General features: G+C 37.0%; 1 protein-coding gene across 10 annotated transcripts in view; it reads right to left on the bottom strand.

Annotated features, from left to right (window-relative positions):
• The window catches only part of LOC129031676 (putative uncharacterized protein encoded by LINC00269), a 378338-nt gene that overhangs the window by 119676 nt on the left and 234899 nt on the right, over window positions 1-23763 (bottom strand). For 9 of the 10 annotated variants that reach the window (XR_008501088.2, XR_010122802.1, XR_010122803.1 and 6 more), the window contains exons 3-4: window positions 8683-8814; window positions 6490-7207 (exon numbers count right to left, since the gene is read on the bottom strand). The exons of the other annotated variant lie outside the window; for it this stretch is intronic. The gene's annotated coding sequence lies outside the window, so the exon portion shown is untranslated. The remainder of the gene's footprint in view (window positions 1-6489; window positions 7208-8682; window positions 8815-23763) is intronic. 10 annotated transcript variants of the gene reach the window in all.

The following is a 23763-nucleotide window of genomic DNA, read 5'->3' as shown; positions in this document are numbered from 1 at the left end:
AGAGAATAAAATACCTACGAATTCACCTTGTGAGGGATGTAAAGGAGATCTTCAAGGAGAACTACAAACCACTGCTCAAGGCAATGAGAGAGGACACAAACAAACGGAAAAACATTCCATGCTCATGGATAGGAAGAATCAATATCATCAAAATGGCCATACTTCCCAAAGTAATTTATAGATTCAATGCTATCCCCATCAAGCTACCCTTGACTTTCTTCACATAATTAGAAAAAAAATACTTTAAATTATACAGGAAACCAAAAAAGAGCCCATATAGCCAAGACAACCCTAAGCAAAAAGAACAAAGCTGGAGGCATCATGCTACCTGACTTCAAACTGTGCTGCAAGGCTACAGTAACCAAAACAGCATGGCACTGCTACCAAAACAGATATATAGACCAATGGAACAGAACAGAGGCCTCAGAAATAATGGCACACATCTACAACCATCTGATCTTTGACAAACCTGACAAAAACAAGCAATGGGGAAAGGATTCCCTATTTAATAAATGGTGTTGGAAAACTGGCTAGTCATATGCAGAAAACTGAAACTGGATCCCTTCCCTTACACCTTATACAAAAATTAACTCAAGATGGATTAGAGACTTAAAGGTAAGACCTAAAAACCATAAAAATCCTAGAAGAAAACTTAGGCAATACAATTCAGGACACAGGCATGGGGAAAAACTTCATGAATAAAACACCAAAAGCAATTGCAACAAAAACCAAAATTGACAAATGGGATCTAATTAAACTAAAGAGCTTCTGCACAGCAAAGGAAGCTATCATCAGGGTGAACAGGCAACCTATAGAATGGGAGAAAATTTTTGGAATCTATTCATCTGACAAAGGGCTAATATCCAGAATCGACAAAGAACTTAAACAAATTTACAAGAAAAAAAACAAACAGCTTCATCAATATGTGGGTGAAGGATATGAACAGACACTTCTTAAAAGAAGACATTTATGTGGTCAACAAATATATGAAAAAAAGCTCATTATCACTGGTCATTAGAGAAATGCAAATCAAAAAGAAAATGAGATACATCTCATGCCAGTTAGAATGGCCATCAGTAAAAAGCCAGGAAACAACAGATGCTGGAGAGGTTGTGGAGAAATATGAACACTTTTATACACTGTTGGTAGGAGTGTAAATTAGTTCAAGCATTGTGGAAGACAGTGGGGTGATTCCTCAAGGATCTAGAACCAGAAATATCATTTGACCCAGCAATCCCGTTACTGGGTATACACCCAAAGGATTATAAATTATTCTACTATAAAGACACACGTACACATATGTTTATTGTAGCACTATTCGCAATAGCAAAGACTTGGAATCAACCCAAATGCCCATCAATGATAGACTGCATATGGAAAATGTGGTGCATATACACCAATGGAATACTATGCAGCCTTAAAAAAGGATGAGTTCATATCCTTCGCAGATACATGGATGAAGCTGGAAACCATCATTCTCAGCAAACCAACACAGGAAGAGAAAACCAAACACTGAATGTTCTCACTCATAAGTGGGAGTTTAATAATAAGAGCACACGGACACAGCGAGAGGAACATCACACACTGGGGCCTGTTGCGGGGTGGAGGACTAGTGGAGGGATAGCATTCAGAGAAATACCTAGTGTAGATGACGGGTTAAAGGGTGCAGCAAACCACCATGGCACATGCATACCTATGTAACAAATCTGCACGTTCTGCCCATGTATCCCAGAACTTAAAGTATAATAAAAAAGCAATAATAAAAATAAATACATAAAAATTAACCAAAAAAGAAAAAGAAAAGAAAGATAAAAAAAAATAAGACAAGTGAATTGCTTAGATCAAGTTACTCTTGGATAGCTAGCAGGGTTCACCTGCCCTCTAGTCATATATTCATTCCATTAACCAAGGCTAGCAGAGGTGAAAATGAGAACTATTTGCCATGGAGGCTCATGCCTTTGGCTATCAAATGTTTTAAGCTTAGTTAGGATAAATTTCACACTGGAAGGACCTGTGATTCACAATTACGTTGCTCTCATCTATTTCCTCTAGTAAATAGAGAGACAAAAACTGTACACTCACTGTAACAAAATGCCATCCATTTAAGACTTTCTTTTATAGCATGGCTGCTAATATTGTGTCAATGCACCAGTGTTCCAGATGTCACCCAATTGATGTATTTTTAAATAAATTGCAAATTTACTCTACTGAATAATATAATTGATAAAACCACCATATCTTTGGACTTCAATAAAGTGTTTGTGTGATAGTGTTGTTCTTCATTACATGCCTGAATGCACTCATTAAGCTCAGAGTGAACAATAAGCATAAAGAAGCACAAAGAGGGTGAGACTGAACCAGCAGGAAGCATGCATTTCAAGCACCCCAGGATCTGGCAGGCCTGTTCCTTGAGAAGGAGAATGTTCCAAGCACCGCATCCACATTTCATATTCAAGACATGATTTAGCTTTTTGCTTTTTAGTGAGAAATGAAAGCTGCGTATCCTTGGTTATCAACATAAAACTGAGATGGGAAGATTTTTAAATTGAGTATTGTCCGTTTTTCAAGTTATTGACACTTTTTGCCTGCATTACTTAAAACTCTAAGCTTATTTTCAATCTCATATTTCCTTAGGCTGTATATGCCTTTGCCTTAAAATAGCACCGTATTCCTAAGGAACTTCTGAGGCATTTTCATTCTCTCCTTGCTATCTGATAGCAAAGGATGCCCCCAGCCAGTGTGACAAAGGCTCCTCACAAGTTCTATAAGCTTCATTCTGGTCATAGAGACAGTTTCTGTGCCTGATTTGGCTATTATAGTGAATTCAAGCAAGAATTTATCTTTCAGGGTTCTTGGGGTTTAAACAAACGAACATTCGCTAAGTCATTCACGCAATGTGTACAGAGCCTGGAATATCCTGTGTTCAGGGCATTAAAGTGGGGATATTATTTTGTGGATAAAGACAAAATTCCTGTTCCTATGGTGCTCACATTGGTGTAGATGGGAGTGGGGAGACAAGCAACAAATAGAGTATCTAGCATAATAGGTTTCTTTGTAATATCCTATGGTAAAATATTGTATTGTCAAATGCCAGGGAGAAAATATTATATGACAAGAAAGCAAAGTAGTAGATTGAGTTATCAATACCCTATATAGAGTCCTCTGCTCAACTTTAATAATGTTCCCCAGCACTTCTGGTTCTCTTTTTCAACAAACACAGGAGGGTTAGATTACTCACACTTTAAAAATTGGATGTGACCATATGACTTACTTTGGCCAATGAAATATGAATAGAAATGATGTGTCACTATCAGCCTGAGGAATTTAGGAGCCAATGTGCAGTTCTCTTAAGGTGTTTCCCCATGCTGTGTCAAAGCTTTCAGTCCCATAGTGGTATTACCCCTTCTGGTTTCTAGTCCAGCAGGAAGGGATCTTGCAAGTCATTCCTCCTGTCCACTCAGCAAGAAGAAAGCTGACCAAACTAAAAATCAACAACTATTTTTAGATCCTTCAGAAAACTGAGGTCACAGGGCAAATCCCTGTCCCCAGACAGGGTGATACAGATAGGTGATACAGAGAACCACAACTTACAGAAGGTGTAGAAATCTCCATGGGAACCAGTACTGGGGCAGGGAAACCTAAATGGTAATTGATGGAATTGCCGGAGGCACAACGTAAGCAAGTTTTAGAGTTAAAAACTTCAGCAAAGCTCAATCTTAGGGGCACTCCACATTTCAGGGAATTTTACCTACAGGACTCACCAGGTTTTCACAGAGAATATCTAAGAAAAAATCCTCTGGTGCTTCCTGCAGAGGAAGAAGAGAGTAGCTATTTTGAAATATACTCAGAGCCTTCTGTTCTTATTAACAAGGCATGCCCTCAAGAGAACATATTTTACCAGGGCCTAACTGACTAAGGCTTTACCAGAATCCTAACTGACCTGGAAAAATGGAAATACCCAACCCCAGACCCCTTTATCTTTCCCACATCAACTAAAAGGAAGGGAGACTGGGAAGCACTTGCACAGGCACGAGCTCACTAAAGGACTGAGACCAAAGCATAGAGTTAGAGAATGCTTCCTCTCTCCACACACCTTGCCATCATATCAATAGGGCTGCCATATAACACAGGGGAATACAATGGAAAGAACTGCATGCTTCTGACCTTATTTTAGAAGTTTCTAAGGAAACGCAAAGGCAACAGGGAAGAGAAAATGAGAACAAAGGAAATTCGAGCCTCCAACACTTACAGTTACAGCCAACAGTAAATACAATCTACCTCTTAACTAGATAAACCTTTCACTAAAAGTGAGTTAACCTCAGTGCCTTTTAGTCAGTACATCATGTCTAGCTTACAATAAAAAAATTGCAAGGCTTGCTAAAACAGTTTGAAGAGACCAAACAAGCATCAGAACAGATGCAGACATGGCAGGGATGTAGGAATATCAGACTAGGAATTTAAAACTTTGATTTATATGCTGAGGGCTACAAGGGAAAAAAGTGTACAACCTGCAAGAACATATGGGTAATAAAAGCAGAGAGATGGGAACTCTAAGAAAAAATGTAAATGCTAGAGATCAAAAACACTATAATAAATGAAAATGTCTTTTAAGAGCTCATCAATGGACTGGATATGTCCAAGGAAAGAATCATGAGCAGGAAGAAAGTGTCAAAAGAAACTTCTAAAAGTAAAATACAAAAAGAGAAAAGAATAGAAAAAGATGGAACAGAATATCCAAGAATTGTTAAACTATTACAAAATGTGTCATATATGCATAATGGGAATATGAGAAAGAGAATAGAGAGAACAGAAGAAAAAATCTAGGCAATAATGACTAAGAGCTTTCCCAAACAAATGATAGGCACAAAATCAAAGATCTAGAAAACTCAGAGAACACCAAGCAGGAGAATACACACACACACACCCCTACATCTGTGTGTGTGTGTGTGTGTGTGTGTGTGTGTGTGTATTCATTTATCATATTCAAACTGCAGAAAATCAAAGACAAAGAAAAAATCTTGAGAGAAGCCGAAGAGAAAAACATCCTATCTATAGAGGGTCAAGGGCAATAATCATATTGGACTTATTTTCAGAAACCACACAGGCATTAAGCAAGAAGAGACTGGAGTGTTGGAGAAAAACTCTAGAATTCTGTATTTTATCAAATTATCATTCAAAAGTGAAGGAGAAATGAGGACTTTCTCAGACAAACAAAAATTGAGGAAAATTTTCACCAGTAGACCTACTTTCCAATGAATATAAAATAGAAATTTTTCAGAAAGAAGGAAAAGAATATGTCAGAAACCCAGATCTACATAAAAAGGAAGCACATTAGAGAAGTAATAAAGGTACAATAAAATATGTTATTTTGAATTTAACAAAAAGGCTTGTTTAAAATAATATTGACCATATATTTAGTAATTGTAGCTTATAGATAAATGAATGGCAGTAATATTACAGAGTGGGAGGAAGAACTTCAGAATATTTTGCTATAAAGTACTTGTACTGCCCATGAAGTGACACACTGTTACTTAAAAGTGGACTTGTATTAGTTATAAGTGTATACTGCAAACTCAAGGAAAATTACTAAAGAAAGTTAAAAAATAATAAAATTGATATGCTGAGAAAATCATATATGAAAAGCAGAGAAGGCAGAAGAAGATACAAGACAAATATAAAAAAGGAAAAGAAACACAGAACAAAGTCAAAAATAGACAATAGTAACAAAATGGTGGATATTAATTCAATTATACCAATAATTGCTTTAAATGTCAGTGATCTAAATATAACAATTAAAAGACAGAAACTGTCAGAGTGCATTTAAAAAAGGAAAAAACCAAACTATTTGTTGTCTATAAGAAACCCACTTTCAATATAAAGACACAAATAGATTAAATGTAATGGGATCCAGGAGAGTAAAGGGATAGAGAAATATATACTATGCTAACATTAATTTAAAAACTCCATTACAAGATGCGAAGCCTCAATCAGCCTGGGACCCTAGTGCCTGTCTGAGGAGAGCCATCTTGTTGATCTATACTAAACATATAGGAAAAAGGAATAACAAACTTTTGTTATTTTAAGTCATTGAGATTTGGGGATTATTTATTGGCACAACAAAAACCCCGCCTATCCTGACTAGACGAGATAGCTTATTCTCACTCATCTGAATGATGTGTGATAGGAAGTCACGTGGATGCCCTGGTGCAGGGGGCTCCAGGAATAGGAAACAATAAGAACAGATGCCCTTAGGCAAGAGCACACCACAGTGTTCTAAGAGCTGTGAGAGCAGTATGGCTAAAGCTGTGTGAACAATGGACAGAACAGAAGATGATGACAAAGAGAAGGCCAGATCCCAGAATAAAATCCAAAATCCTTACTAAAGCCATGCATATATTCTTCTGTTAGAGATAGAAAGTATATTATTTTTCTACATAACAAATTACTACAAACATAAAAGCTTAAACCAACATAAATTGATTAACTTACAGTTCCTATGGGTCAGGAATCTAGCATGGCATTGCAAGCATCTCTGTTCCGAGTCTGGCCAGGCTACAAGCCAGGTGTTGGCAGGGACTATGTTCTCATCTGAGGCTTGGGGTGCTCTTCCATCTTATTCAGGTCATTGGTAGAATTCATTTCCCTGTGGTTGTAGGCCTGAGGTCTCCATCTTTTTGTTGGATGTCAGCCAAGGATGACTCACAGCTCCTAGAAGCTGCTCTCAGATCTTTCCCAACTGTCTCTTCCTCCCCTCCTTCCATCAACATGGCTGCTTTCTTCCAGGACAGCAGGGGAACATCTTGCTGACAACAAATCTCTCTGACCTCCAGGAAGACCTGGATCTCTCTGAAGGGCTCATTCGATTAGCTCAGGCCTGCTCAGGATAATGCCCCTTTTAATTAGCTGAAGGCAAGGTTTGAATTGGGACCTTAATTACATTTACAAAATCCATTTTGTGATATACTGTAACAATCTTGAATGAAATCACATCATATTTGCAAGTCCCGTTAACCTTCAAGAGGTTATTCTTCCAAATAATTATACAAGATGTTTTACATGAGGGTGTGGAAATCTGAGGGCCATCTTTGAATTCTGCATACCACAGGACATCATTTGATGATTCAGAGCAGCAAAGAACATGGTCTGGATTCATTTATGCTTTAAATTAATCCCCCTGGCTGCTGGGTGAAGAAGTCTGTAATGTGACCTGGGTATAAACAAGGAGATTAACAGGAGATGATTACAATTGTCAGGAAAGAGATGATAGTAGCTTAAGCTAAGGCTTAGCAAATGAGATGATAGCATGGATTAAAGCCAAATATTTATATGGATTATAGTTTTCAGTATGCACCAATCAAATAATCAATAGTTAAATATTATATGCCCCAGTTTAAAAAATAATGTCAAATAAGCAACTTTATTTTCATTTACATGTATAATCCCCCCAAAATGTTAAAATTTAATGAAGAATTCTTAGCCCATTGGGCTATGACTATATCATCAAAGTATCTACAAAGTAAAGGCTGAGGGGCTAAAACTTAGAGATTGGGCACCCCCATTTTCCTAGTTTATTTTTACTAACATAGGATTAATGTATGCTGTGTGTCATATGGAATCAGGTTTTCTTTCTCCTTTACAGTGGGAATCATGAAGCCATTTTCAAACTTTTTAATAGGAGACATGGTGGGAAGGTATGATCTTATGATGGTTTTGAAATAAAATGGTAATATTACTAGTTACTCAAATGAGAAAACTCCTTCCCCCATACTCCCTTTTCCCATGAAAATATCATGGAGGTAGAAAGACCAGGAAGTCTAATGCCAATGATGCTGGACAGCTTTCCAGGTGGCTGGGACCCAATCCAGTTCTCTTCCCTTTTTCTCATGTAGTTCTCAAGAATAACTGCAGTATGTGCTGAGAATGCAAAATCCTGAGATAAGGAGGAAATTGGCTGGAACAGTCTGGGCTCTGTTCCAGTTCCCCACTACACCCAACCCTGAAACAGGATGTCCTTCAATACTTTAGCCCAGCATGTCATGTTACCCAGGATGGGCTGCTTTTTGGGGTCCACCAGCTGTGATGCAAGTGGGGCACATGCTGTAAAGACTCCATCTACCCCAGGCAGCTTTCCTGAGGCTTATGGGATGAGCTGGCAATGAATACTAGAATTCTGTTGTCTCTTGCTGCCCATCCATATATAATAAACCCACTTCATGCAACTTGCTGTGTGTGTGTGGGTATTGGGCCTCACCAGACTCAGACAAGTTGGTAACCAGTGCACTGTGAACCTGCTTCATAAATGTGCCTACATATATAAGTAGAGCAAACACACTGATAAATCCTAAAGCAAAAAATTTTGTTCATTTAGCTTATAATTGCCCAAATATTTGACAATCAATTTTTTTTTTACTTTACATCTATTAAAATTCCACATATCATGAGAGAGTTCTCCAAATTTTTTGCTGGGCATTTTTATTTCATGTGCCATCTTTTTACTTATTTAGGCAATGTAGTCAATTTGGCTAGAGCTTAAAAATAGCTGGAAAGGTTTCTGGAGTAGAGAAAGTTATTGAATTCAGAACAGTTAGGAGAGAACTTAGCTATTCAAGGGCAAGAAAATGGAGCCCAACAAGGGTAGGAATAGGCAAAAATACATCTATCCAGAACAAAAGGAATATTTACCTTGGGAAAATGCTCTCATAACTGGATATTAGCCTTCTTTTTTTGATGGCTAACTATTGTACTTTAAAGTCTTCTCTTTTGGATGATTGGAATAATTATGGCTACTGCATCCTTATGATGAGGAAATGGCTCCTGGAAAATTAAAGATGGAGAGTTAGCAAGCTGCATGATCCTATCTAATTAAAGCCTGTCTTCTGATTAAACACATTTTCCAGCAGTAGGAGGATCTCTGGCTAGTTGCCTGATAGGAAAGTGCTGTTCTAAAGCATGAGTCACATAACCAAATGTTCTCAACAGCACCATCAATCCTATATTGATTCACCATATTTATTTTTATAGAAACAAGAACCCAAAATTAAATGGAACACTTTTCCTCATGTACAGGATACCTCCTAAAAATATGTTATTCTCTTTTCTTGTAGAATATATTGGTGATCTTTGTCACAGCTGAGCATCAATTTATGAATCTAAGCATTAACTAACCATTTTTCCATGACTCACGTTTTTTTTGCCATTACAAGAATGACTTTGTCCTCACTGCTCCATTCTAAGATAATACTATGCAGCTTGAATTTTTAAACTTTTAAATCCTGAAAATTATTGTGTTTCAGTTTTCGCTTGTCCTACTGCTGCAATCAAATGAAGTTAAAATTGCATATACTTATCAGTAGCTTTGACATGAAGCTATCATTTGAGTTATTAAACATTCATAGCACCGTGCTTTTCTACTCATTGCCTATTTATCCACATACAAGGTACAAAGATTCAAACTCTCTTGATAACAAACATTCTGAAATAATTTATTCTCCACCACTAGCTTTGTCTCCATTATTCCCTTCACTTTCCCAAGGTGAATGTGGGCTGGTCCCAAGTCAGGGCCAGCCATTTCTCCCCTCATCCTCCTGTAGAAACATTTTGCTAACATCCCTTAATTATATAGTGTCCTAAGCCCAGCTTAGCTCATCCAAATGCTGGCTAAATTTTCCTTACTGCAAGCCACACTACCTACATAGTTGACCAAAGAGTTCATAAAAGAACTGAATCCCAAAGCTATTATTTCTCCTTTCTGATTACAAGAGAAATTACAATGTTAGCTTCACAGCATTTTCCATTTAAGAAAGGGAAACTAGGCCTTTAACCCACTCCCCTGAGGGTTCAACTTTGTGCCCAGCCTGATCCCGCTGGGCTATTGCCTAAAAACGAAGTGGACATATATGTGTGCATTTGTGCAAGAGGGAGAGGGTTCTTAATGCTGTGGAGAACTATGGTTTCTGACTTACTAGGAAAATCGACCTGTTCTCATGTTCCTTTGTAATTACACATGTAAAATTCTCATGCTTCTGTTTTTTTTTTCTCCTCTAGCAATTATAATCTGAAAAGAAACTTTTCAATTATAATCTGAGAAGAAACTTTTCAGTTATATAAAAGTCACCACCTGCTTTAGTTATTTCTGTAGTTGTGACTGAGAATCTCACCATCAATGCAAGGTAATGAGATTGAACTGTACTAGGTATGTTGCATAAACCCACACCCTAGTATATTAGTCCATTCTCATGCTGCTATAAGGACATACTGAGACTGGGTAATTTATATAGGAAAGAGGTTTAATTGACTCACAGTTCCACAGGGCTGGGCAGGCCTCAGGAAACTTACAATCGTGGCAGAAAGGTAAGCAAACATGTCCTTCACAAAGTGGCAGGGGAGAGAAGAATGAGTACCCAGCAAACGGGGAAGACTCTTATAAAACCATCAGATCTTGTGAGAACTAACTATTCACGAGAACAGGATGGGGAAAACTGCTACCGTGATTCAATTATCACCACCTGGTGTCTCCCATAACACGTGGGGATTTTGGAAACTGCAATTCAAGATGAGATTTAGGTGGGGATGCAGCCAAACCACATAGTCTGCATCTCTATGCTGCCTTTTGTTTCATTTTAAAAGTTAACATTCTTCCTTTTAGAAAGAGAAATCAAATAAAACAGCACAGCTTTAATAAAATATGAACCTACCCATACATTGTGATTCTGAACAAACGTGTGTATTTGACAGACTTACAGTTTACTTCAGGCCCATTATCTGTTGTTCAGCTACATAGGCAAGGGCCCTTGCTAACTATATATCCAAATGGACTTGTTTCTTTTGGATAAGAATATCAGTCGGCTAAGTGATATGCCTGAAATTCCACAGAAGAATAAGGACAAAGCAGGGTTGTAAAGCAATTTCCCTCACAATAGTTTATTTAATGTTCATATATCTGATCAATCTCTCACCAGAAGCCAATGAAGTACCACCTGAGAGCAAGTAAAGAATCAAATGTAGAAAATGAGCACATTAATTTAGAAAAATGGCTATAGTAATTTATCTATTATTTTGGCTATTTACTGTTTGTCTATAGATATAGTTGGTTATGTCATACTATATTGTAATTTTCTGATCCGTTAAGAGATAAATTCCCTTAGACAAAAAGATGGCATGGCCTTGTTAGATCCCAGGGAACTTAGCAAAAACTCCCATTCTTCCCCAAGGTGATTCTCTGGTATTAGTAAATTGAATTTTTATAACATACTTCATGGGTTGCTTTGCAGCAGTTCACTAAGCAACAACACAGGTAATAGAGATGGAACCAATGGTCAAATCACAAGTGATAACAAGATGCTGTGTCCTTTCAAAACAAATGTGTGGGATTTTAAACATATTTTTCAGTCACCGTTCCTGGTTTAATTTCCTGGATTCAAACACATCATATTGACAATTCCTCAAACCTTGTTCAAATAGCAGATAATCTTACTGAACAGCAAATATTTTGTTTTCTGCATTTGATGCTCTAGTCTAATGAAGTGTGACATATTATTCTGGTGATGTCAAGTCTGTGGAATACAGGGTGATATTTTTCTATTTAATGGCAAATGAAATAGCATTAATGTGATTATTTATTTGCAACATTTTTTCTCTGAACAAGATTCCTTACTTGCTTACTCAGGTTGATAAGGTTGTTTTAAAGACATTCTATCAGAATTATAAGCAGTAAGAAATGACCTTCAGGAAGGCACCAGAGTGGGTGCTATGCAGAAAAGAGACATTAACAAGAGCTTCATGTGGAGAAAATGTCATCAATTCTTCCCACCTCCTTGTATTTACAGCTTTTGTCATGTAATGTACAGTACTCACCTTCCATGAGTGGGCTTTTACCACATGACTTGCTTTGGCCAATGCAATACAGATAGAGGCTTGAAATGAGATTGCACATCTGGGGTTGCCCTCTTGTCCTCCATTATTGCCAAGACAAAATTTGCATTGACTAGCCTTCTGGTCTCAGGAGGAAGACCAAAGTAACATGGAACAGAATAAGCTCACAGATACACGAGTGAGCTGTTGAACAGCAGACATTTAGGTGGGCCCAGCCAGCAGTCAGCTGACCCCACAAATATGTGAGAAAGCCCAGCCAGGATGAGCACAGGGGCCTAGTCTATTCCTGCTGATTCCAGAAACATGAACAAGAGTGCCTTTTTTGGTATATCACTGAAGATTTCTGGTTATTCATGACATAGCATAATTGTGGCAACAGTTGAATGATCTACCTGTGGCTCTCTTTGTCCCTCTTTGATATGGTGTGGCTGTGTCCCCACCCAAATCTCATCTTGAATTGTAGCTCCCATAACTCCCACATGTTGTGGGAGGGACTCATTTGGGAGATAATTGAATCATGGGGTCAGTTTTCCCTATACTGTTCTCGTGGTAGTCATCGAGATCTGATGGTTTTATAAGGGGTTTCCCGTTTTGCTTGGCTCACATTCTTTCTTGCCTGCCACCATGTAAGATGTGCCTGTCACCTTCTGCCATGCTTATGAGGCCTCCTCAGCCACATGAGTCCATTAACCCTCTCTTTCTTTAGAAATTGCCCAGTCTCAGGTATGTTTTCATTAGCAGCATGAGAACTAATACACTCCCCAACCCATTGGCAAGGCATAACCTGGGTGCCACTCTCAGAGATCTTACAATGAAACATGAAAGAGGACTGTTATTCAGTGGTGGCCATGTTTGCATAAGAAAAACAAAGCATAGTCTATGTCTTCAAGATGTTTATAATTGTGTTGATAAAGAAAATCTACATACTGGCAACAAAAGGTAATTTTGATCAGTGTATCTTGACTAGTGGCTTATATTGGCTTTGCTGAAGAACCTTATCAAAATGTGCATGTTTTGGTGCCAGGCAGGACTCATTGAATCTAAAAATTCTAGGGGTTTGGCCTAGGGATATACATTTTAGAAAAGCAACCCAGGGAATTCTAATGTCCTTGCCTAGTTAACAACAAATGGTAAAGACTAAATAAAGCAAATAGGATACTTGTGCTAAGTGCAAATGAGTGAAGGAGAAACATGAGGTTAGTAGAGTCCAGAGTTGTCTGTCCTGAAGGGCTTAGAAAGGTGGGATCTGCACAGTCCTTGAAGAATAATAGGATTTAAATAAATAGAAAGAGAGTTGGGGAACCAGGCAGAGACAACATCACAAACTCTAGCATGTGGATTGTAATTAATATGGCATGACTACGACAGAGACTGACTTATTTACTAATGTATTTATTTATTCTGTAAGCATTTCTTTAGTATTTACTGTGTGTCAAACATTAGTCTGAGTTTTTAATAAATATTAACTATCATAACAAAACTATGAGATAAGCAGTAGTATCAGTCTCACTCCATAGAACAAGCCAACCAGAGTGGAAGAACTCGTATACTCTTCTAGCGATGTATCTCACTCAGAATTTTGTATTTGATGGAAAAACTGTTAACGCCAAGAAACATTTTTCTTGGCAAAGAAGTCTACAGACTTCAATGTTGCAGTCCACTACCTTGAAACTAGATCTTACTATTATTATTAGTTTGTTCGAATGTATATGGCTTACAAAAAGAGATGGATAAAAGCTAAGGAAGAGAATAAAACCATTTTATTTTTTTTTATTATACTTTTAAGTTTTTGGGTACAAGTGCACAACGTGCAGGTTTGTTACATATGTATACATGTGCCACGTTGGTGTGCTGCACCCATTAACTCGTCATTTAACAGTAGGTATATCTCCTAATGCTATCCCTCCCCGCTCCCCCAACCCCACAACAGGCCTCAGTGTGTGATGTTCCCCTTCCTGTGTCCATGTGTTCTCATTGTTCAGTTCCCACCTATGAGTGAGAATATGCGGTGTTTGGTTTTTTGTCCTTGCGACAGTTTGCTGAGAATGATGGTTTCCAGCTTCATCCATGTCCCTACAAAGGACATGAACTCATCATTTTTTATGGCTGCATAGTATTCCATGGTGTATATGTGCCACATTTTCTTAATCCAGTCTATCATTGTTGGACATTTGGGTTGGTTCCAAGTCTTTGCTATTGTGAATAGTGTCACAATAAACATACGTGTGCATATGTCTTTATAGCAGAATGATTTATAATCCTTTGGGTATATACCCAGTAATGGGATGGCTGGGTCAAATGGTATTTCTAGTTCTAGATCCCTGAGGGATCGCCACACTGACTTCCACAATGGTTGAACTAGTTTACAGTCCCACCAACAGTGTCAAAGTGTTCCTATTTCTCCACATCCTCTCTAGCACCTGTTGTTTCCTGACTTTTTAATGATTGCCTTTCTAACTGGTGTGAGATGGTATCTCATTGTGGTTTTGATTTGCATTTCTCTGATGGCCAGTGATGATGAACATTTTTTCATGTGTCTTTTGGCTGCATAAATGTCTTCTTTTGAGAAGTGTCTGTTCATATCCTTCGCCCACTTTTTGATGGGGTTGTTTGTTTTTTTCTTGTAAATTTGTTTGAGTTCATTGTAGATTCTGGATATTAGCCCTTTGTCAGACGAGTAGATGGCAAACATTTTCTCCCATTCTGTAGGTTGCCTGTTCACTCTGATGGTAGTTTCTTTTGCTGTGCAGAAGCTCTTTGGTTTAATTAGATCCCATTTGTCAATTTTGGCTTTTGTTGCCATTGCTTTTGGTGTTTTAGACATGAAGTCCTTGCCCATGCCTATGTCCTGAATGGTATTGCCTAGGTTTTCTTCTAGGGTTCTTACGGTTTTAGGTATAACATTTAAGTCTATAATCCATCTTGAATTAATTTTTGTATAAGGTGTAAGGAAGGGATCCAGTTTCAGCTTTCTACATACAGCTAGCCAGTTTTCCCAGCACCATTTATCAATCCTAAGCCAAAAGAACCAAAGCTGGAGGCATCATGCTACCTGACTTCAAACTATACTACAAGGCTATAGTAACCAAAACAGCATGGCACTGGTACCAAAACAGAGATATAGACCAATGGAACAGAACAGAGCCCTCAGAAACAATGCCACATATCTATAACTATCTGATCTTTGACAAACCTGACAAAAACAAGAAATGGAGAAAGGATTCCCTAGAGAATAAAACCATTTTAAATATCACTGTGGTTGAAATTTTTCCTTACTATAATTCTACTTAAAATAGTTTGATTCTGATAAACAATATCCCTCTTCCTAGAAAATGTATTCATGCTTTACTCCATTTATAAAGGCATGAAGGCACAGACTTCTCTTAGTAAGTGAAAAAAATCAGGTGTTCTGTCTGAATAGAAAGCACTTCTAAGCAAGGTAATTATCTAAGGAAAGAACTGTTCAATGAGTCTCCAAAGCTCCACACTAAATTTCAGGAAATCCAGCCAAGGCTTAATTTTAATTATTCAAACTTCATAAAAACTCTGTATATCATATTTTATAGGATACATCTTTTCTTATTAAACTAATACGAGGTACATTTTTCCTAAAAATAAGTACCGAAATTCATTCCAACCTTATGTTTTTCATTCTGGAAATCTCTAGACAGGTTACATTATATTAAGAAGGTAACAAATCCAGACGTATTTCATATGCATTTCTTTATTTTTCAGAATACTTCCTAACTCATTCAGGTCTATCTAATTGATTCCTATCTAGAAGTAAATATCTAAGAATCATCGAATTACAAACTTATATTAGTGGATATAACATAAGTTTATAGTGCTGGAATGACTATGTGTGAAGATCAATTGGATTCTAAGTAGAATTATATTTAGACTGCTTAAACAAATACCTCTGTAACTTTTCTTCAAACATCTTCAGAAGAAAAAAAATTCAACAGTTTCTGCAGTAATACATTCTCTAGGTTTTAGTTCAGCTAAGAGATGCTGTATTAAAAAGTAGATGAATAAAACCTATTGTTTACCTCTTAATAATTTGAGACTACAAGATTGTTGTAATCTAATGAAAGGAATCAAGCAAATCAAGGAATATAGTGCTTGTTTTTTTATTAGCAATTATCAGTTTATTTTCTCTGGAGGATACCTTGAATATGAATAAAAGATTATTTGTCTTGATTGCTTGACCCATATCTTCGCCTTTGTCCTGTTTGCTTATAGAACCGTTTCTCACTCTTCCCCTGCTCTGTTCTGTGTCACAACACAGTCAACCCTAGCAAGACTGTGTGTGTGCTAGTTTCTTGCCAGACTTGGTCAAAAGGAGGTACTGGAAATGGATTGGGAGTCAGGGAAGGGGATGATGGGAAGATGGGAGAAATCAGGATATTTTCCTCTCTCCATTCCCAAGAAGAAATTCTGGCAACCTGCATTGCTTCAGATTCTACTAGACAGGTTTGCCAGATGGCTTGGGCACCTGGATTCTGGTAAACCACCCCCTCCATGCATTTTCACCCTTCAAACCTAGGTGTAGTAGCTACTTCCTGCTGCTGCAAATTCTTGGGTTTCCTCTGTTCTTTGTTTGGCTTTCTAGCTCTTTTTTTCACCTGTGTTACTAATTGCCTGCAAAAAGGTCCTCTCTTTGAAATACCTAGAGTACTGTGTGTTTTCCTGACTAGACTCTGACTACTGCTACAAATGATAAATAACCTCTTCCCCAAAGGGATTTGCAGCAGCTTACAATAAAGGCAAGGACCATTCTACCAAAAACACTGAAATATATTTAAGTCAAGAGGTAAATATGGTGACTGAAAGGCAGACATATATAAGGCTTGAAATTTGTAAATTAAATGGGTTTTGTTTGTAATGGCATTTTTAACTCTGAATCTGACTAGTTAATAAAAATAATTTAAATTTTTCAACTCTTAAATTTAAATAATTAAATTTTTAACTCTGAATCTGAATATTTAATGAAAATAGTTTAAATGCATTTGTCAGAACAATATGAGATGAAAATATGTTGGTGGAGGTAGAGGCTGTAGGACAGTCAGAGAAGCAGATCATTTAGTACTAGGCTAAGATTTGGGCCAGGCCAAGGTCTGCCTAGACTAAGGGCTATCATATGAGTATCCACCATATACATAGGACAAATGCAAGTCACATATACATGCACTCACGTAGGCATTCCCAGTTTTATAAACAATTTCATTTCTGCCTCTTCAAGAAATACATCATAATGTATAATGCATAGTAATTAATGATATTATATGGATAGCCTTGAATTCTTCTAATTTGTCTTAAAAATTAAATATTCACCACTTTTAATATTTCATTTTGGTAATCAGTAGCATCAGAGGTAACAAGTAATTGAAGACTCATTTATGTAGTATAACATGGAGAATATCTGGCTTGCACTAGTTGCAGGCACCATATAATCGTCAGAGTTGTTACCTCACTTTGAACACATAGATGTAACCTGTATGCTTTTTAAACAGCATCATAAAAATAAACTGGAAGTACAATATATTATATGCTAATAGCCATGGTCACATGTGTTTTCAAGAGTAATAACATCTGGAAATGAAATGACCAATAATGCTAATATGTTCTGCAAACTATCAAAACTTTGCCTTTCTTTTGAGACCTAAACATATTAATTGTATCAACTATTTGACTAAGTTTCAGATTTATTAGTAAAAATATCCACAATGCGTAGATACAAAATGCCTGATTGTATATCCATAAAAGGGATAACATAATATTTAAAGAACAGGCTGATACACCTTTGTACAATCATGAGTATCTAGTAAATTCTAAATTTCACTGGGTCAGGAAAGAAATCCAATTAGTACTACAAGTGAGTAGCATCCTTAAGTTAAGTCTTTCATAAGTAAGTTAACATTATTGCATTCAAGACTAACATTAGGCAAAGTCTGCCACCTGTCTCAAAAAGGCTTTATGTTATCAAAAGTTTGCAAAAATGAAGAACATGCAGGAATCAACAAGAGTATATCCCAACCAATACAAAAATATCATGATTGCATGGTCTTCTGAAGTTTTCCAAATGCTTTCCTTTTGAAATATAAAGTGTAACATTAAAAAACACATTTTCCCATAATGTATTACTTCATTAAGGTGAAAGTTTCATGAAAGTAGAAATATTTTTATCTTGGTCACTTTTCTCACTGTTTCTGCCCCTTGCAAAGTGCTTAATAAATATTTGTTGCATGAAATAAATATATGAATTAGTTAATTCTTATTTGTTCTTATTTGAATGTCTCAGGTGTTAAGTGACTATAAAAATGGCTGATAAGATTATCATTTTAAATTAGAATATATTATAAGAAATCAAATCCAGCTTCATCAGAGACCATTATGAAGGCCGAGTCACCTCCACAAAGTCTCTCTCACTTCTAGAATGATTTTCCAATCTTCTAGCATATCCAATGGGGATAGACCTTCCACTTATGAAAGACAGTGTTTTTCATTTGCTGGATCTCAGGAGTTGTATCTTTTCAGACTTCTCAAAATTTCACTCCTCTTACCATGAAGAGCTTACAGATATCAACATTATAAAAGAAAGTGTAACAATTTCCGTGGGTGGATGTCCCTTTTGGTAATTTACAATAGAGACCAAAAATCTATGTGGTTTGGCTAACCAAACTTTCCTGGAAACAGTCATCAGACATAATAGAAAACTGACCGTGTTTCTGCCAATTTCATTCCTTTCCAGGAATAAACTCAAAAGTAGCCCTTAAGCAAAAGCTCCCCAGTGACATACCCTAACAATTAATCTAATTCTCTTTCCATAAAAAAGTGGAAAATGTCAGCCTCATAACCTTTAAGAGACTGAACACATTATCAGAGTCATTAAAACTTAACAGTTTTTGAAACAAGGCCAAATCCTAAACTTTTGCACTTTTTGTTCCCACTCTAATAGTCACCTCCTATTCAAATATTTGGTAAGGACTACAAACAAATCCTGTTGGGTTTTCTTCTTTTTTTTTATTATTATACTTTAGGTTTTATGGTACATGTGCGCAATGTGCAGGTAAGTTACATATGTATACATGTGCCATGCTGGTGCGCTGCACCCACTAACTCGTCATCTAGCATTAGGTATATCTCCCAATGATAGCATTGGGTTTTCTTACTGATTGTTCTAAGTAAGCACCCATGTAATAGCAGTAAAATACATCAAAAAACAACGCATATAACAGACACCAATGCATGGAATTTCAAAGCATTGGAATGTGTCTAATCCAAGCATTTGCATGCTGTCCATTTTTCATCTGCTGCAAAAATGAATCCTTTGGTTGGAAGTGACTGTAACACAATAAGTATTATTTGAGACTCTGCCAGCACTACAAACAACTACCAATTCTATAATGTGGTCTTCTTCCTCCTTTATCTCCTTCCATAAAAGAAACTAAGGCAACAAGCAGGATATATCCAGCTGTGCTACCTGGGAGGAGACCTCTCTTCTATAATCAAACTCAACAGAAACAGGCCCTTGCTTCTGGGACATCAAACATGAAGAGGCTCCTGTTCTGCAGAAAATAAATAAGGGGATATCAAAGATTTGTATAAATTTTGATTAAGACACTTTCTCAGTCTTTCCACATAGCAGACACTGCACTACTGACATGTGCTGTAGCTAGAATTGAGCCTGTGGACTTTTATCTTTGCCTTTGAATTCTGTTATATTGACATTAATTTGGACACTCAATAAAAAATTAACAAAATAGAAATCCTTGCATGAACCTAATCTTTGACTCAGAAACCTCATTTATATAATATTACGTTTTTTTCTGTCACCTCTTTCTTCAAGAATGAGGCTCAAATTCCTCGCAGAAATTGAGGAATCAATAATGCCTAATCAAAAATTATTTTACTCTGGGGAAATATCAAGGCAATGTTTCCTTGCCCAATGACATCATAGTACATATTACCATAATGAAAAGAATGTCTGGTAAAAAGAAAAAAATACACTTTGCCTTATTCTTTCAACTATTCATTTAAGTCTGAAGAGTCAATCAATGAGTAACCAAACCTGAAAGTTATGCAGAAGAATTCAAACGATTAACAACATTAGACCTACCAGGGCACACTTCCAGCCAAAGCCTCTTGGATAAAACTATAATAAAAAGTTAAAACTGTAAAGTAATTTCATGGAAAATAAAAGCCTATTTAGAAAAAGAAGAACTTGAGTAATATAATTTCACTCAATTTATTAATCTCTCTAATTTCTGCTTTGTTTTGCTGGGGTTGCTTTTGCTGCCAGATTCTTTTGTCTCTTTCTTATGGTTATCGTCTTCACTCCCAAGGCTCTGTACCCATGTAACATAGCAAGCAGATCTTTGAGGAAGAAATTATACCATGTTTCTGAAAGCCCAAAGACACATTTCAGGGTACTGCCATGCTGATCAACAAAAGTTCCCATTAGTCTTGATTACCTAACTATTCCTAAAAAGTATGCTCATAATTTTCCCCCTAAATTCATCCATTTACCTGCCACAGTCACTTGGTCTACAGATCCAGTATCAACTAGAAGATAGAGCATTATGATGATAAGGAAAAGACCCAGGTGATTACTGTATGCTCATAGCATCTTCGTAGCCTCACTACTAACAAGTGTGAAACAAAAGCCACCATCTTAGTGTTTTACCATGATTCACACTATGAAAACTACAACGTCATTCAAGAGTGTCCTCATAATCATGTTTTAGGTGACACTGATTACATGGTCCTTGATTTGGTCCATGTCAAATGCCAATGTTGTATTCCTTAATTGATCTGAAGATAATTAACATGATGGATTCAATAACATACCTCATAGACACAGAAATGCTCATTTCACTCTTAGTAGGCATGATGGATATCCCTAAGACCTAAAGCATGATGACATTTCTCAGATACTGAATTGGACACTGTCAAATGAAGCAACCTAACCCAGCTGAATCCATCTGCTGTATGTAAAGATCTTCCTACATAGCATGTGAATGCTGATTTTCCCCTTGGAAAACTCCTTAGAAATTTTAAAAGATTGAGTGATTCAAGAGTCCTCCCTCTAGCCAATGCCTGGTTTTATCTGGTCAGCCAACCTTTCACTGACACAAGGGTGGTCACGAATAAATCTCAGATTGTAATTATCCACCGGCACTTCATAAGCCCTGGCTACTCCTTTTATATCATCAGATCTCTTTGAGGTTTTGTGAGGGTCCGTCTTTAATTTAGATAAAAGATTTCTCTCTGTAGGTTTCTGAAATATGCTCGGGAGAAGGATGAGTTCATTTACTCCTAGAACCATTCTTCACTCCTTCTTTGTTTTTCAAGTGGCATTTAAACAGTCTTTTGAGCTCTAAAGTCCAGGGAAAAAAAGCAACTTCACTTACCTCTGTGACTATAATTCAGAATCTGACACTTTTGGGTGCCTACAAGTATAGAATAGTCGGTCCTGGTATTAGTTAGAGCCAACAATAACAACAACACAAATCACTCACTTAAACTAAAAGGACCCAAAGTATAAATCCAAAGCAAATTGACTGGGATGTAAGCAAAGGAGAACTTCCCATAAAGAAGAAGATCAACCTTTAGCCAATATTAATAGCATGCCAATAGTTAATGTCAATAAGTGTGGGAGGCGTTCAAGGACATTTCAAGACTGGTTGAATGCTAAGGCAGGATTCTTTTTCAATATGTGTTGTTTTCTAATAAAAGACACTTTTCTAGACCTTGACACAGAATCAAAAGTAGTTTCCTAGTAGCTAACTCAGCCTTTGGGTCTCCACTTAAAACATCACTTTCTTAAAGAAGCCTTCCCATACCCTCCAACCTATATTAGAGCCTGTGTGATATGTTGCCATATAATCTTTATTTCTGCATCATGCTTATTACAATTACAATTATTTATGCAGTCATCTGCCTAATTCTTATCCCCTCTGCTGGATGTAATGCTTCACTAGGCAGGAACAATGTCTCTAGTTTTCCTGACACATAGAAAGCTGCCAATGTTTATTTATTGAATAATCAGTATTTGGAGACTGAATTTCAAGATTGACATATCTAAAAACTTAAGAGTATTAGACTTTTATCAGACTTTAAACCCAAACTGGTCCAACTTCAATTCCAATGCAGGAATCCTCTCTTAAAGTGCTTAATTGAGGATAATCTGGTTGTTCCTTGAACACTTCCAATGAAGGATCAGTAAGTAATTTGTGAGACATGATATTCTATCATTCACTACTTGTTAGAAAATGCTTCTGTTGAACGCCTCCTGTAACTTCTATCCATGTACCAGTTCCAATCTCAGAAATAATCCAGAAGGAATCCATTCCTTTTCTATTCCATATTTTAAGAGTACTTAAAATACAGCAAGATAGCCATAACGTGCTGTAGTAAGCCTCTCTTCCTCCAGGCTTAAAGCCTTGGTCCTTTCACCTGTTCCTTATACAGTCTGGGTTTGGTTCTCCTCACAGTCATTGTTTCTCATTCAGCCTGTGTCCCCATATGACATGCAAATCCCACAGCACTCCAAATGTGGTATGACGCAAACAAAGTACAGTGAAACCATTATCATCCTTGATCTGGGCCCATAATTTTGTTAGTGTAGCTTACCTTTGCATTGTTAGTGATGTCCTACTAAACCCATAAAAAATTGAATCCTACTGGGCTAGGCACATGCCTATAAAAGCTATGATAGCTCCTGGAAATCTATGAGCTACTTTTCTTTGCTATATGTAAGTAACTATATTTAATTCCTATTGACTCAAAATATATGTGTGACATAAGATATGTTTAAGTATCTTAAATGGGGCCTATCTCATAACAGAATACAGGGTTTTTTCCCTCTTCTTTTCCTTCTGATTTTTATTTGCCTTCAAAGCTTTTCCAAACAAAACCAGGTCTATTTTTTGTTTGTTTTAAAGATGGGATATTGCTGTATCTCCTGGGCTGGAGTGCAGTGGTGCAATCATACCTCTGTAGGCTCAAAAGACCCTCCCACAGCCTCCCAAGTAGCTGGGACTGCAGGAGCACATCATGACACCTGGCTAATTTTTTAATTTTTTTTTTTTTAAGAGACAAGGTCTCACTTTGTTGTTGCCCAGGCTGGTCATGAATTCCTGGCCTCAAGAAATCCTCCTGCCTCAGCTTCTCAAAGTTCTGGAATTACAGGCTTGAGCCACCATGACCAGCCCAAAACCAGGTATTTCTATGATGTTTGGTGATCACTTCAAATGGTGGAAGTCAAAAGAATTGCCCTGGTCTGCAAAGTGTCACAATGTCATTCTTATTTTGGTAGTGATATATTTTCCAGGCTCTTAAAACAGTGTCCAAGAAGGATGCAACAGGTCAGGTGTGATGGAGACAGCCAGACCCTGTCTCAAAAAACAAAAACAACCACAATAAAAGAAGAAGAAGAAAGATGCAATGCATCAACCTCTGGGTCATGAGCGTCTATGGCTATTACCACAGTAGCTTGGTGGTGCCTCTCCACTCCCAACAGGGATCTGTCATATAAGCCTGTTGCAACTCCCCTCAAAAGCTTTAGGGCAGTGAACACAAAGAAGAAACCTGCCCCGTCTATGGCTCACCTCATGTTTCTAATAAGCTTGCAAATTATACTATGAATTGTTCCATGTGTCCACACTTGGAGCTACTCTGATGCTATATTTTACTGGGTTTGTATGGCTTAATTGGTTTCTTTTCTCCCTTTCTATAAAAAAAGGAACATGTAATACTTTCATCTATTTGGTCATTTAATTATATATTGTATATTATATATTATATACATTATTTTAATGTATATAAAATAATAAATGTCAAATACCTTTATAGGTAACAAAAGAAAAAAGTTGACTTCTGCTCCACCCC

The sequence above is a fragment of the Pongo pygmaeus genome, chromosome 11, assembly GCF_028885625.2.
Source record: "Pongo pygmaeus isolate AG05252 chromosome 11, NHGRI_mPonPyg2-v2.0_pri, whole genome shotgun sequence".
Lineage (NCBI taxonomy): Eukaryota > Metazoa > Chordata > Mammalia > Primates > Hominidae > Pongo > Pongo pygmaeus.
This window is presented reverse-complemented; position numbering and strand designations above follow the sequence as displayed.